The sequence below is a fragment of the Schistocerca americana genome, chromosome 7, assembly GCF_021461395.2.
Source record: "Schistocerca americana isolate TAMUIC-IGC-003095 chromosome 7, iqSchAmer2.1, whole genome shotgun sequence".
NCBI lineage: Eukaryota > Metazoa > Arthropoda > Insecta > Orthoptera > Acrididae > Schistocerca > Schistocerca americana.
The window spans coordinates 269669122-269684914 of NC_060125.1; positions in this window are offsets into that span (position 1 = coordinate 269669122).

Below are 15793 nucleotides of genomic sequence, written 5' to 3' on the forward strand. Positions count from 1 at the left end.
ACTTCAAATGACCATACAGTTACTCTCACAGGAAAGTAAGCGAAATAACGACGCCAATATACAATGTTATTTACAGACTTCGTTACTACTATGTGTTGATTTTCAATGCGGACAGCACCTTCAACCTAGCTGTCGTTGCATTGTAGGTGCCTGATATGCATGTTTTACTGCAAAAGTACCATGTAAACATGAAAGCCCCTAGAATGCGAGTTCACGAAATGTCGTTACTTTCGTGTGTTATTTCCAACACAGCACTTGATCGGTGCGGAGGGCAGAGATCGGTAGCTCTTCAGTTTTCGGTGTTTAGGTATTGGAGATTTTAATGCGCGATAGAGAATGTAACATGTGTTATGAATGTGAAAGCTTCTACTTACTTTTACCAGTCTTAACGGTTATATGCACACCTTATTTTTTCTTTTTATACATGTGCGGCTTTCGAATTTTGTAAGGATCTTTGACCTCATTGTACAATTAATATTAAAAACCGGTAGTTCAGTTTTCACGTTCACGTATTAATATTATAACTAGAGGTTTCAGCAAACTATGTTTCCATGTTCGGGTCATAGACAGAGTAAATACAAAACTGGGTATGAGATATCTACGTAATATTTTTAAAATAATATGGATCAATAAGGTACATTGTGCACAGCCTTTCATAGCATATCGTCGATGTGTACAATAAACGTGTACAATTATTTGTGTCACATTGTAAGCATACATTCCACGAACATGCATGGGACAGTATACTGATATGTCAAAATTAAAACAATCATTATATAGTCTCATGGACAGCGCACCGAAAAGGTATGCTTATACTCGCTTAAAAGCCACGTACAGACAGAGATTGGGTATTAAACATGGCAGACATTATAATCAGCTACCAGTTGGCACCATAGCAGTAACAAATTGAATTACAGTGTTTCGTATAAAGCCTAAGCACAAATATAAATTCACATAGATGTTTACAGTGTTATCATGCAGATAATGAGGCACATCAGAGTATAAAATGTTTTCTGTTTTTATATTTAAAACGTAACTTCTTAAAAAATTTGTTTTGAAAATATTTTTTTTAACCATAATTGAAAGTGCTGCACATCCGTTATTATCATTCACTGTGTCATAAAGATGCAAAACATATGGTACGTTTAAACTAAATACATTGACAAACAAGTCGTTAAAGCATCAACTTAGCTTTAGAGAACAAGATACGGTATAGATAATTCGTGTTAAAACTTTATAAATTATTTTGTTTTATATTTTTAGAACGACAATATAAAAAGGTTTTCCAATTTTAATCTGAATCTCTTTATGGGAATTTAGGCATCAGTTTACGAAATGAGGTAAAGTCATAATCCTGAACTTCGATGTCTAGACAGCATGGTGCTCGATGTGTTGGTACACTATACACCAAACCAAGAACAGGTTGACGGAAAGAAACCACCGTTAATTGCTACGTGGCCTGCAGCACTCGCTACTTGTATGTTCTATCCTATTATATTTGAAATATAAGTACACCATAAAAAGAAAACGTTAATAAGGATTTGTACCTAAAAAAAGAGAAAAAGAAAACCGTTGAACACCATTAAATCACGTACATAATAAGTAAAGAACGCTAGAAAAATGGCTCTGAGCACTATGGGACTTAACTTCTGAGGTCATCAGTCCCCTAGAACTTAGAACTACTTAAACCTAACTAACCTAAGGACATCACACACATCCATGCCCGAGGCAGGATTCGAACCTGCGACGGTAGCGGGCACGCGGTTCCAGACTGAAGCGCCTAGAACCGCACGGCCACACCGGCCGGCAAAGAATGCTAGAAGTGGAATATGATATTCTCATGTAATGTGTGCAGTGGACCAGTATAGGTCAAAAATCTGAATGCAACATGGGGAAGGAAACGCTTCTTATTATGAGAGAGTGGAATAATGTCAAGCATTTTACGAGTACTTTGTGCTGGCTGATACGAGCATTGTAAATACAAAGAGAAGGGTGTTTAACGTCACGTGATGTGGAGGAAACACTGGTATCGTGCGAACGTCTCGTTTGGTCACAAGTTCACAGTGACCGTTTGAAATCTCCTGAGAGATTAAAAGTGTGTGCGGGACAGACTCGGGTCGTGAGTCGTCCCTAGAAAGCTTACAATTGGTCGTGTTCGGGTCCTGGTCAGGCACACAGTTTTAATCTGCCGGAAGTTCAAAAGAGTGCACATTATACCGCAAAATAAATGATTCACTCTGGTGATTTGGTTTGAAACTGTGCCTTTTTCCGTTTCATCATTTCTCTACTTTCGGTAATTTGCTGGGGAAAATCAGCTCAATTTCCAGTGATGACACGCGACAAATTGCCAAAAATGATGTGGAGAATTTTATGCTAGAATTCATTTTTCAGGTAATCTGTGACAGTATGCTTGAAGATAATATCGTTCTGTGAATAACACTAATATCTGAACATCCGTAACAATTTAAACACAAACTTACAACAAAGAGGCTATGAACTGGGACACCTCAACGACTTTTTAACCACAAAATCCTAGTGTCAACCGTTCAGTGGACACAGAGACCCGTTTGTATTGTAACTTTACAAGACCATCGTTATTTGCTGTGCGGGGTACACACCAGCCAGCATACGAGGGTTGGAACTTAAATAGTGGCAACTATTTATTCACAACCGATAAAAAAGAGTTACATGTTTGCACCTGTTACTGTCCTTCAATGTAGTCGCGGGCGTTGTGTAGAACCCGTTGCCAGCGATGTGGAAGACGTAGTACACAGTTAGCAGAGCCTGTTCTGTTGATGGTGCGAATGAAGCGGTCTAAAGTTATGATGATTCTCGTGTACGACTGTGATAGTGTTATCCTAACGCATTACGTTCCTCAACGACAGACCGTATATGCACAGTATTACTGTTCGTTTTCGGAGCATCACCTGCGACCAGCTTTACGGAAGAAGAGGCGACACCTTCTGCGCAACCCACGCATCATTTTGCACGACAGTGCGTGGGGGCATGCAGCGCAAGTTGTGGCTGCTCTGTTCGCTCGATGGGACTGGGTAGCACTGTACCATTCACCATACTCACCGGACTTAAGTCCTTGTGACTTTGATTTGATTCCGAAGGTGAAGGAACCACTTCGTGGCATTCGCTTGAGAACTGTTCCAGAGATTCGACAGGCAGTAGACTGCTCCATTCGCACCATCAACATAACAGGCTCCGCTAACGGTGTACTAAAGCCTTCCACATCGCTGGGAACGGCTTCTACACAGCGCTGGTGACTACTTTGAAGGACAGTAACAGGTGCCAACATGTAACTCTTTTGTATCGGTGGGTGAAAAAATAGTTGCCACTATTTAAGTTCTAACCATCGTATATATCATCAGTTGGGCAGTTCAATCAGAATGTAAATAATGTTTTTTTTTATGATTTTTACATGAAGATTCACCAAAAAGCTACACTTTTTCTTTGAACGTTATATCCTGACAGTTTCCAGAAAGATATTTCCATTATCAGTGCCGTGCAATGAAGGAAGAAGTTGTGTCAATAACTAAAGTTGAAACTAATTCGTATAAAAAAATAATGTCTTTTCCAACAACATTTCCCTTACATCGTGAAATAAGCTTACCAACGTCATTCTACGCCAAGTTGTAAAGTAAGTTCCACCAAAGGTACATCATGCTACATTTTAGATTCTGACACAGCCAAAATACTCAAAAAGTTAAAAAATGAACCATACGTCATGCCTGGGGAAAGGCACTGCTCATTCCCGTGTTCAAGAAGGGTCTTTGAACAGTTGCACTGAACTCACGTCGGTCTGTCGGAGACTTACGGAATGTTCTTATGCTCGCGTGTTATGACATTTCTGGCGAATGAAAATCTCCAGTGTAGGAACCAACATGGGTTTGAAGACAACGATCGTGTGAAGGCTAGCTCACTCTGTTCGCCCACGAGACCCAGAAAGCAATAGATAGAGGCGCTCTGGTAGATGCCGTGTTCCATGACTTCCGGAAAGGTTCGATACAATTCGGCACTGCCACCGAAGAAACAAAATACAAGCCCACAGAATATCAGATCAACTGTGCAACGGGATTTAAGTGTTTCTAGCAAACAGAACACATCGTATTATTCTGAACGGAGAGAAGTCTTCAGACGTAGGAGTAATTCGGACATGCCACAAGGCCTCGCGGTGTAGTCACGCGGTCTCTGGCGCTTTGCCACGGTCCGTGCGGCTCCCCCCGTCGGAGGTTCGAGTCCTTCCTCGGACTTGGGTGTGTGTGTTGTTCCTAGCGTAAGACAGTTTAAATTAGATTAAGTAGTGTGTACGCCTAGGGACCGATGACCTCAGCAGTTTGGTCCCAAAGGAACTTACCACAAATTTCCGATTTCCATGCCCCAAGCGACCATTACTATTCACCATATTATATATGATAACGTCTGTAGTGCCATGAGGCATTTCGCGGATGATGCTGTTGTATACGGGGTAGTAGCACCTCTAGATAATTCTAGGGAAGTACAGAAAGACCTGCGGAGCACCGACACTTGTTGCAGGCTGTGGCTATTGACTCTCAACATAAACAAATGTAATGTATTACAAATAAATAGACAGAAAGCCACTTTATTGTATGATTACACGACTGCAGAACAAGCATTTGAAGTAGTTACTTCCACAAAATATCTAGGAGTACGCGAATTGTAGTGGAAAGACCGCATAACATTAATCGTGGGTAAGGCAGGTGACCGATAGAATAATTGGAAAAATCCTTAGGAAATGTAGTCCTTCAAAAAAGAAGGCACCTCAGAAAGCACTCATTTGGCATGTATTTGAGTATTACTTGTCAGTTTGTAATGTGTACCAGATTGGACTGATAGAGAAGATCCAAATAAGAGCAGCAAGCTTCATTACAGGTTCACTTAGACACCGCGAAAGCATCACGGATATGCTCAGCTAAATCCAGTGGCAGTCACTGCAAGAAAGGTGTTCTGTATCACGGCACGGTCTACTGCTAAAGTTCCGATATAGTACGTTCCTAGAATAGTCACCCAACACGTAAGTTCCTCCTATGTATATCTCTCTAAAACACTATGAAAATAAAACTAGAAAGATTCGAGTTCATACTGGGGCTTAGCAGCCACGGTTTATCCCGAGAGACATAGGTGACTGAAACAGGAATAGGGGGATCTCATACTGGTACGAAAAGTAACACAGCCTCGGGCGGAGTGTGGAGTACACTTGTATGTCTACATATATGTACGCAGAACTAATTAAAGCCGACATAAACACAGTAGCAAAAGAACATCCGTTTCACATGCCACGTGATGCAGGAATATGTAATATAATTTACGACACGCCACATTTCTGGTTGTGATTATGAAGAAGCATTTTGAAGTGATCGAGGTAAAATAATTAAATAACTATTACTATGTAAAAGATTTTTTAAATTAATTAAAGCATCTATAAACATTCATCGATAAATTTTGAAATACTATACCTTTACAAAATACGATTCTACACTCCTGGAAAAGGAAAAAAGAACACATTGACACCGGTGTGTCAGACCCACCATACTTGCTCCGGACACTGCGAGAGGGCTGTACAAGCAATGATCACACGCACGGCACAGCGGACACACCAGGAACCGCGGTGTTGGCCGTCGAATGGCGCTAGCTGCGCAGCATTTGTGCACCGCCGCCGTCAGTGTCAGCCAGTTTGCCGTGGCATACGGAGCTCCATCGCAGTCTTTAACACTGGTAGCATGCCGCGACAGCGTGGACGTGAACCGTATGTGCAGTTGACGGACTTTGAGCGAGGGCGTATAGTGGGCATGCGGGAGGCCGGGTGGACGTACTGCCGAATTGCTCAACACGTGGGGCGTGAGGTCTCCACAGTACATCGATGTTGTCGCCAGTGGTCGGCGGAAGGTGCACGTGCCCGTCGACCTGGGACCGGGCCGCAGCGACGCAAGGATGCACGCCAAGACCGTAGGATCCTACGCAGTGCCGTAGGGGACCGCACCGCCACTTCCCAGCAAATTAGGGACACTGTTGCTCCTGGGGTATCGGCGAGGACCATTCGCAACCGTCTCCATGAAGCTGGGCTACGGTCCCGCACACCGTTAGGCCGTCTTCCGCTCACGCCCCAACATCGTGCAGCCCGCCTCCAGTGGTGTCACGACAGGCGTGAATGGAGGGACGAATGGAGACGTGTCGTCTTCAGCGATGAGAGTCGCTTCTGCCTTGGTGCCAATGATGGTCGTATGCGTGTTTGGCGCCGTGCAGGTGAGCACCACAATCAGGACTGCATACGACCGAGGCACACAGGGCCAACACCTGGCATCATGGCGTGGGGAGCGATCTCCTACACTGGCCGTACACCACCGGTGATCGTCGAGGGGACACTGAATAGTGCACGGTACATCCAAACCGTCATCGAACCCATCGTTCTACCATTCCTAGACCGGCAAGGGAACTTGCTGTTCCAACAGGACAATGCACGTCCGCATGTATCCCGTGCCACCCAACGTGCTCTAGAAGGTGTAAGTCAACTACCCTGGCCAGCAAGATCTCCGGATCTGTCCCCCATTGAGCATGTTTGGGACTGGATGCAGCGTCGTCTCACGCTGTCTGCACGTCCAGCACGATCGCTGGCCCAACTGAGGCGCCAGGTGGAAATGGCATGGCAAGCCGTTCCACAGGACCACATCCAGCATCTCTACGATCGTCTCCATGGGAGAATAGCAGCCTGCATTGCCGCGAAAGGTGGATATACACTGTACTAGTGCCGACATTGTGCATGCTCTGTTGCCTGTGTCTATGTGCCTGTGGTTCTGTCAGTGTGATCATGTGATGTATCTGACCCCAGGAATGTGTCACTAAAGTTTCCCCTTCCTGGGACAATGAATTCACGGTGTTCTTATTTCAATTTCCAGGAGTGTAGATTTGTACTCTACTAAACATTTGGCGCATGCAACAAGAACAATGTTTTCAGTTATTATTTTGGCATTTTTTCGTTATTTTTGTAGTTCTGTTATCCTCATGTTAGTGCAGATGAGGCTTGGGCAAACTCTGGTGACCCCTGGGCCGGATTAAAGTATTTTCTTAAGCTCTCGCGCAGCCTCGTCACCTGACGCTCTCAGCGCATTAAGTCAAAATTATAGCATTCATGATGTTAGCGTTTCTGGGTTACCGCAGACGCCATGCCAAAGAACTATGCTTCAGAACACGCGTTTTGGAGAGTATATTCATTTCATATTAACTCCATTTTCAAATGTTTATATTTATTTACGCACCGCGAACATTGTGTGTTTACTTCAGACGTTTTACGATAACAGTCTTAAAAACCTCCGTTGCACAATTCTGCAACCCCGTTGATAAACAAACAAAAATGTTCACTAACATTTAATCTTGAACTGCCATCGTGGAAAGATAAACGATTATAAAAACAACTCGTTGCAGCTAATTCATTATACATTACGTTCAGTTTCAATTGTAACAATGTTCTAAACGCCCACAACAATAATGTTGATACGAGAAAGAATAGGGAAACAATATACGGCAGTGAGATACACAGTCCAAGTAGATAAGTAATTAGGAGTAACTTTGCTATTTTTACCAAAAGCACTTCATTCAAGTGTTTGATATTTAATACGTAAAACATCATTAGCAAGCATTTTTTTTAAATATTTTCCCAAAACTACTGCTCATAACTAATTGCAAAGACATTGGTTGTTTCTGGGACACTAAATAAATTTAGTGCTCAGACTGAAAACGTTTTCTCTTTGTTGTTCAAATCCAGCGATGATGAAATGTAATGCACAGAGGAAGCAAAACTTTCACTGGTTTGCGAAATGAGCTGGAAACGCGATGTGAGCCGAGAGCTCGCGGAAATAACCGGAAAACGGATGTCTGGTGGAGCACATGCGAGCACCTCATTCTCCCTCCCATGAATTTTTCCGCGGGCCGGACTGAAGTCAATAACATTGCCCATCCGTGGCCCAGATCAATAAAAGTATTACCAACACGACCTCAATGCGAACAGAACCGGTGATGTATGAAGATTCCCTATTTTGATTTCGATTAACTGAATCTTCCATAAATTTGGCCTTGTGTAGTTAAAGAAATAGGTAATTTGAAATGAAAGACATGTCGTAATTATTACTTCTAACTTGGGTGGGTACTAAAACAATGACGTCACAAAGCAGCATTAGAAGCTTTCTGAACTGAAGATAATCATAGCTGAGCGCAGTGGCACTGTCTGGAACAATAGGTTAGGAAGAACAGCAGCAGAATGTGGCCAGTCCGGCAACTATTAATACAGCTGCGTGTGCATTCAGATGCCACTGAAAGTTCGTCTCTGAGTAATAGTCAAACTCAAACCATAATAGAGTGTATCGGACACATGCTTTTGTTGGTGCTATATGTTTATAAAAAACAAAACACAGTTAAATTTATCTTTGTTAATCAGACCTTAATATTGACCCAAATTGCAAATAAGGCGTTGCACACGTAAGACGTGAAGACGTGAGCTATCAAGGGCACTTCCTACCAGCGATCTGATTTATTGAGAGGATCTTCAGAATAGACTAGGATATCAACATACGGAATCAGGAGGACGCACTTCTCAACTGTTTTCGAGAAAATAGACTCTCAAATTTTAGATATACATATTTACTTCATATGATCACTATTAATGAAGGATTCTGCAGTCGAGTGAGTAGCCGCTTGCTTTCGTAAGCGCTAGATCTTTCAGTGGCTCCCCATTCTTCTCACTGGTCAACGAAATGTGCACCGATTAGACACGATGTGCTGTTAAAACACTGTGAAAATCGTACCGCAGGGGCACACCAATGAATAGTTCCGAAGTTAACTTTTAATCAGTTTGCTGGTTCAGTTTGGCTGTCAATCGTCGAGGATGTAAAGTAGTTGTTATCAATAGGTTTTGAAATATCTGTGATTATAAAAATCAACTTATCACTGTCTAGTCGATACCGTCTTGATACAGTAACACAAAGACATTCGCTTCATGTGAAGAATACACCGTAATTATCTCTAGTCTACCAGAAATCATCTGTGGAAAAGTCCGTAATTAAACCTCTAATCATGATATCAATTAGTCTGCGCTATCTGTCTTACTTTTTGGCTCGTTAGTCGTCTGACTGTTTTGATGTGGCCTTCCACGAATCACTCTCCTGCGACAACCTCTTCATGTGAGAGTAGCACCTGCAACCCACACCCTCAATTGTTTGCTGTATATATTCCAGTCTCTGTATTCCCCTACAGTTTTTACACTCTGCAGCTCCCCCTAGTACCAAGGAAGTTGTTCCCTGATGTCTTAACAGATGTCCTATCATCCTGTTCTTTCTTCTTATCAGTGATTTCCATACGTTCTTTTCCTCTCCAATTCTGCGCAGAACCTGCACATTCCTTAGATTATCAGTCTATCTAAGTTTCAAGATTCTTCTGTATCACCACATTTCAGAGGCTTCGATTCTCTTCTGTTCCACTTTTCTCACCGTCCATGTTTCATTATCATACCATGCTGGCTCCAAACGTACAGTATCAGTAATTTATTTTTCAAATTATGGCCTATTTTTGATACTAGTAGACTTCTCTTGACCAGGAATATCCTTTTTGCCAGTTCTAGTCTGCTTTTCATGTCCTTCCTGTTTCGTCCGTCATTGGTTATTTTGCTGCGTATGTAGCAAAATTTCTTAACTTCAACTACTTTGCGAATATCAGTCCTGGTGTTAAGTTTCTCGCTATTTTCATTTCTGCTGCTTCTCATTACTTTCGTCTTCCTTCGATTTACTCTCAATCCGTAGTCTGTGCCCATTACACTGTTCATTCTATTCAACAGATTGTAATTCTTCTCCACTTTCACCGAGGACAGAAATGTCATCAGCGAATCATACCATTGATATCCTTTCACCTTGAATATTAATTCCATTCTTGAACCTTTCTCTTATTTACATAATTGCTTCTTTAAAAGTGACATGTTCCACATCCACGAGGATCTCCTCAACACGAATCTATGGAACGAAAAACTAATCTAATCTAATCTAACCTAATCTGTCTTACACCCCTTCTAATACAAGCACTTTCTCCTAGGTCATGCACCCTTATTATTCGCTCTTGGCTCTTGTACATGCTGTATACTGCCCGTCTCTACCTATAGCTTACCCATACCTTCCTCAGAATTTCGAACATCTTTCACCATTTGGCATTGTCGAACGCTTTTTCCAGGTCGACAAAACCTATGAGGGTACCTTGATTTTTCTTAAGCCTCGCTTCCATGGTCTACCTCAACGTCACAACCGCGTATCTGGTGCCCTTACCTTTTTTAAAGCCAAATCGATCGTCATCTAATACATCCTAAATTTTCTTTTGCATTCTTCTGTATATTATCGTGTCAGCAACTTACAGGGGTAATATTTTAAGCTGATTGTGCGGTGATTCAGACACTTGTCAGCTACTGCAGTCTTCGGAATTGTTTCGATGATATTTTTCCGAAAGATAAATGGTATATCGGCAGACTTATACATTCAGCACAGCAACGTGAATATTGGTTTTATTGCCACTTCCTCCAATGATTTTACAAATTCCGATGGAATTTTATCTATCCATTTTGTCTTATCTGATCTTAAGTCTTCCAAAACTCTTTTAAATCCCGATTCTAACAATGGATCCTCTATCTCTTCTATGTGGACTACTGTTTCTCCTTCTATGACATCAGATAGATCTTCCTCCCCATAGCGACCTTTAATGTACTCTTTCCACCTATCCGCTCTCTCCTCTGCCTTTAGCGGTGTAATTCCCATTGTACTCTCAATGTTACCACCCTAGCTTTTAATTTCGCATAATATTGTTTTGACTTTCCCGTATGCTGAATCAGTCCTTCAAACAATCTTTTCTTTTTCGATTTCGGTCATTTCGTCTTAGATTTCCTGCGCTTCCTTTTCATGTCATTCCTCACATACTTGTATTTCTATATTTCTGACTTTCTTTGAACATGTTTGTACTCTCTTCTTCCGTCGATCAATTGAAGTATATCTTCTGTTACCCGTGGTTTCTTCATATTTACCTTCTGTATACCTATGTTTTTCTTTCCAACTTCTGTGATGGCCCTTTTTAGAGATGTCCATTCCTCTTCAGCTTAACTGCCTACTGAGCTATTCCGTATTGCAGTATCTGTAGCCTTAGAGAACTTCAAGCGCATCTCTTCATTCCTTAGTACTTAAGCATCCCACTTCTTTGCGTATTCATTCTTTCTGACTAATCTTTTAAACTTCAGCCTATTCTTCATCACTAAAAAAGTGGGACCAGACTCTATATGTGCTCCTGGGTACACCTTACAATACAGTATGTGATTTCGAAATCACTGTGTGACCATGAAGAAATCTAACTGGAATCTTCATATATCTCCTGGCGTTTTCAGAGTCTGCGTCTGCCTCTTACGATTCCCGAACAAAGTGTTCTATATTACTAGCTGAAATTTATTGCAGAACTCAATTAGTCTTTCTTGCCTCCCATTCCTAGTATGAAGTCTATATTCTTCCGTAACCTTTTCTTCTACTACTTACCTTACAACCGCATTCCAGTTCCCCATCATTATTAGATTTTCGTCTTCGTTTGCGTACTGAATTACCCATTCAGTATACTCATATTTTTTCTCTATCTCATAATGTTCGACTTGTGACACGGCTATGTGTACCTGAGCTATCGTTGTCAGTGTCGGTTTGCTGTCGATTCTGATAAGAACAACTCTGTCACTGAACTGGTTGCAGTAGCACACTCTCTTCCCTACCCTTCTATTCATAAGGAGTCCTGTTCTCGTATACCATTTTCTGCGGCTTTTTGATATTATCGTACTCATCTGACCAGAACGCCTTGTCTTATCCCATTTTTTTCCATATTTCACTGACCCCCGCTACATCTAGATTGAGTCTTTACATTTATCTTTTAAGTTTTTCTAGCTTCCCTACAACGCTGAAACGTCTGACATTCCACTCCCCGACTTGTAGAACGTTATTCAATCTGTGATGGTCACCTTCCCCTTGGCAGTCCCTTCCCGGAGATCCTAATGAGAGACTATTCCGGGATATTTTGACAATGGAGAGATCATCATGACACTTTTTGAAATTACGGGCCACATATCCTGTGTGAATACATTATGCGTCTTTAATGGAGTGGTTTCCATTACCTTCTGCTTCCTCATCCCGTCGATCGTTTCTGATTCTTCCGCCTTTGGAGGAAGTTTCCCACCCGAAGAGCAAGAGAGTTCCCTGAACCTCTGTCCTCTCCTACATCCTCTTTGACAAGGCTTTTGGCGGAAGGAGGATGACTTATCATGCCGGAAGTCTTTGGCCACGTAGCTGATGATTTTCATTCAATATTTAAGCGGTGGCGTTCGAACCCGGGATCGAGGAGGTTTTGAGTACTAAAACGCTATCCTTAGACCAGCGGTTGTGTTATAGCAATTGCTTTAACTCCTGATTATTATAATGTTATTAATCAGAGTTCTTACCTTATTGAGAAACCTATTTTAAATTAAATTACAGGCAGCGTAACTTACAACATTCAAAGATAGTGGTATCGTCGCTACCTTAAGCTTCGAGTTTGTGACAAAGATTGTATCTGACTTGTGAGTAAGCACTGTTACTTGAAAACTGCGTTTAACATGTACTTTATATTTCTTGACTTCGGTAGAGATATGAAGTTCGGATAGCCTTGAAAAGATCTTGGGCAGCTCACCTTCGTTCAAAATAATGTTCACAAAATCACAAACTTGTAATTTCAACAAACCAGAGATCCTACTATCTTGGATTTAAGCTTGAGCTGCGTAATAAGTGAAACTTCCTCATAGTGAACTTCATTTGGCTGACACACAATAGGATTTTCAAGTCGCTCAGTTACAATCAATCTTAAAGTGATTCACGAAAAATCTTTAAAATCATTGCGTTCTTCTTTTAACAACTTTATTACAATAACCGTAACACTTCAGTAACATTGGCACGTACTGAACATTAACAACTCATATACACATATTTCACTTGTTCGTAGCTAAATCATGAACTATTAGTATTTCATTTGATTAGAAGTTAACACTATTTATTCCATTTGTTCCAGTTATTAATGTAGGATCAAGCGACTCGCTTCGGGAGGTCTTCTTTGACAAACCACCGTCGTTTTAACGCCAACGTTGACCAGGAGAGATGGCAGCATTACGACTGGAGGACTGGTCTTTCTGCTCCTATCACGCCCCATGCTCCAACCATGGAACGGGAAACAGAGCAAACATCTCTTGCAGTATCATGTTACAAAACACAATACATAAGATCTTTCCATTTCATCATCAGCAGAAATTTTAGGACGACTTACAATCAATGTGTTGCCTGGCGGGGATTGCTCGATGATAGAAGGTACTAATCACTTGATCGTCACAATCTCTTGGTCTAACCTCACCACCGGTATATCTTTTTCTATCCTTCCACGTAATTCTAACAACACATTTACTGTCACTGTGGAATTTATCACTACTTAATGATTCATTTATTATTTTCGTTTGTCTTGGAAGTAGGTATAGTTTTTCGTAAGGAGATTGGATATAAAAACACGATACACAAGAACTTTCATTCACACCTGTATAACCATTTTATTTACATCATTGCAGCTACATTTGTGATAAATCTAGGCTAATGTGTAATCCATGGATGATTGCACTAATCGGGTTGGTGGTAATCATAGAAACAGGAAAACTAATAACTATCGCGACGTACAGCAAAAGTAAGGAAAGCTGTTTTTGGATGTGCATGGTTTTGTCAATATGTCTTTTGCTGAACAACCATGGTTTACATTCAGAAACAATTCTCCATCTTCACACAATTTCGTCACGTACAAAGCATGTCTGTTATTAGAATTACAGGGAATGAAATAAAAAGGCACCGGAAGCGAGATTCGATCCAGAGACTTCGCGATGATAAAACTACACTCTTACTTACTCGTTCGGTCGGGGGATCGTTCAGTGCTAGCGACCACATGAAACACACAAGGACGCCTAAAATCTTCAAACACGATTTTCTCGAAAACTGTTAACAGTTGCGTCTCCCTGTTTAAGTATGTTGAAGTTCTAGTTATCCCCTACACGAATCAAATCCACTTTTAAGTAAATCCACTGGAGCTGTGAATTTGGGTATTTACCAATGAGGGCTCAGTATATGTATTTGGTTCTTTACTGCTACCTGCAAGTAAATCTATCGAAGTTCGGAGTTGTCCATTTGGGTATCTACTGAGAGCTCGATTATGTGTAAAAAAATAAACGTTGGTAATTGTCGAACTGAAAAGGAAAATACCTATGAGAATTATCACGTGTCTGTTCTGTTACAATGAGATAAAATATCTCCTTATATATATATATATATATATATATATATATATATATATTACTACGCAAATCCAGATTTCGGCTAGTAGTTAGTAGTAGTCCCTGTTGTCCGGGCGTCAGTCACAATCAGTCAGTATTGAAAGAAACGTGACTGATGCCCAAACAACAGAGACTACTACTAACTACTAGCCGAAATTTGGATTTGCGTAATAAAATCTAAAAAAGACGACTGATTGCTGCACTCTATAATTTATAAGACATATAAATGGAAAATTATCGCCACGAATGAGAATCATCGTCAAAAGTCGCCATTCGGCAGGTGTTGAATGTTTGGAGATCCATGTGTTACACGTCTAGCCGACAACAGCTGATGACCAAAATATCTTAGTGTCTCTGTCAGAAATTAGTCTCATTAATTTTCGCAAATGATAACTAAGAATTTGGTATGATATACAAATGACTAAACCAGTTGGCTGATACAGTATCTTCCTATCGATGATTGTACCTATTAGATTACAAAGCTGAATTTCATGAATTACGAAGCTGTAATTTTTAAAAACAAATTCTTAGTGATACTTGAATTTGAGTTTCAGTAGCTTGCACGAGACAGACTTGATATAGAAAATCACTGAAATTCAAATACATGTTGACTTAATCTTCCTGGCATCTGAAAAGCTGGCACGTACAGTCACTTTACAGATGTTGGTCAAGTGGTATAATTGTAGTCAAACTGTAGTTAACACTAGTACTTAAAACCATCAATTAAATGGTACGCGAATTGCAATAATGATCATTATTCTACAGTACATGTAAGCTGGTATAATTTGCTTGTAATATCTGAAGTGTGCCATATTCATTCTCAAACTGGAGTTGTTACCTTGTCTTATTTAGTATTACTGACCGGCATAGTGTATGAAGTGTAGTGCATGGGGAAACAGGATTGGTGCGTTATAAGAGTGAACCTTGTATTGATATAAGGTCATAATGATTTCGAATTGCACGCTATTGGATCTGTTCCCTCCGCACTATTAATGTGATACTCATATTTCGCACTCTAATCCCCAAGTCAATCACGCTCTAGCATCAAGCATACGATCCTCTTACTTTTGTTTGGATCTTTGTCAGCAACGTAACAATTACCCCACCTAGGAATCAGCTTGTCAATGGGAGGTGTCATTTCACGCTGCTAACATCGTGTGGTACCTACACCAAGAATTGCAAATGCATTCCTGTTTGTATCAGTATTCATCAGAAACATCCTCTTATAGTATATTTAATTAATTTAAAAACAAGAAACTAGCTTTGTCTAATCGTACAACGTATTTGATTTAAATTTGTTTAACAACAGATGTTGACTGTCATTAAAATATGTAATGAAGAGTAAAACAATGCACCATTGCGCTGAAACAAAATTAGAATGAT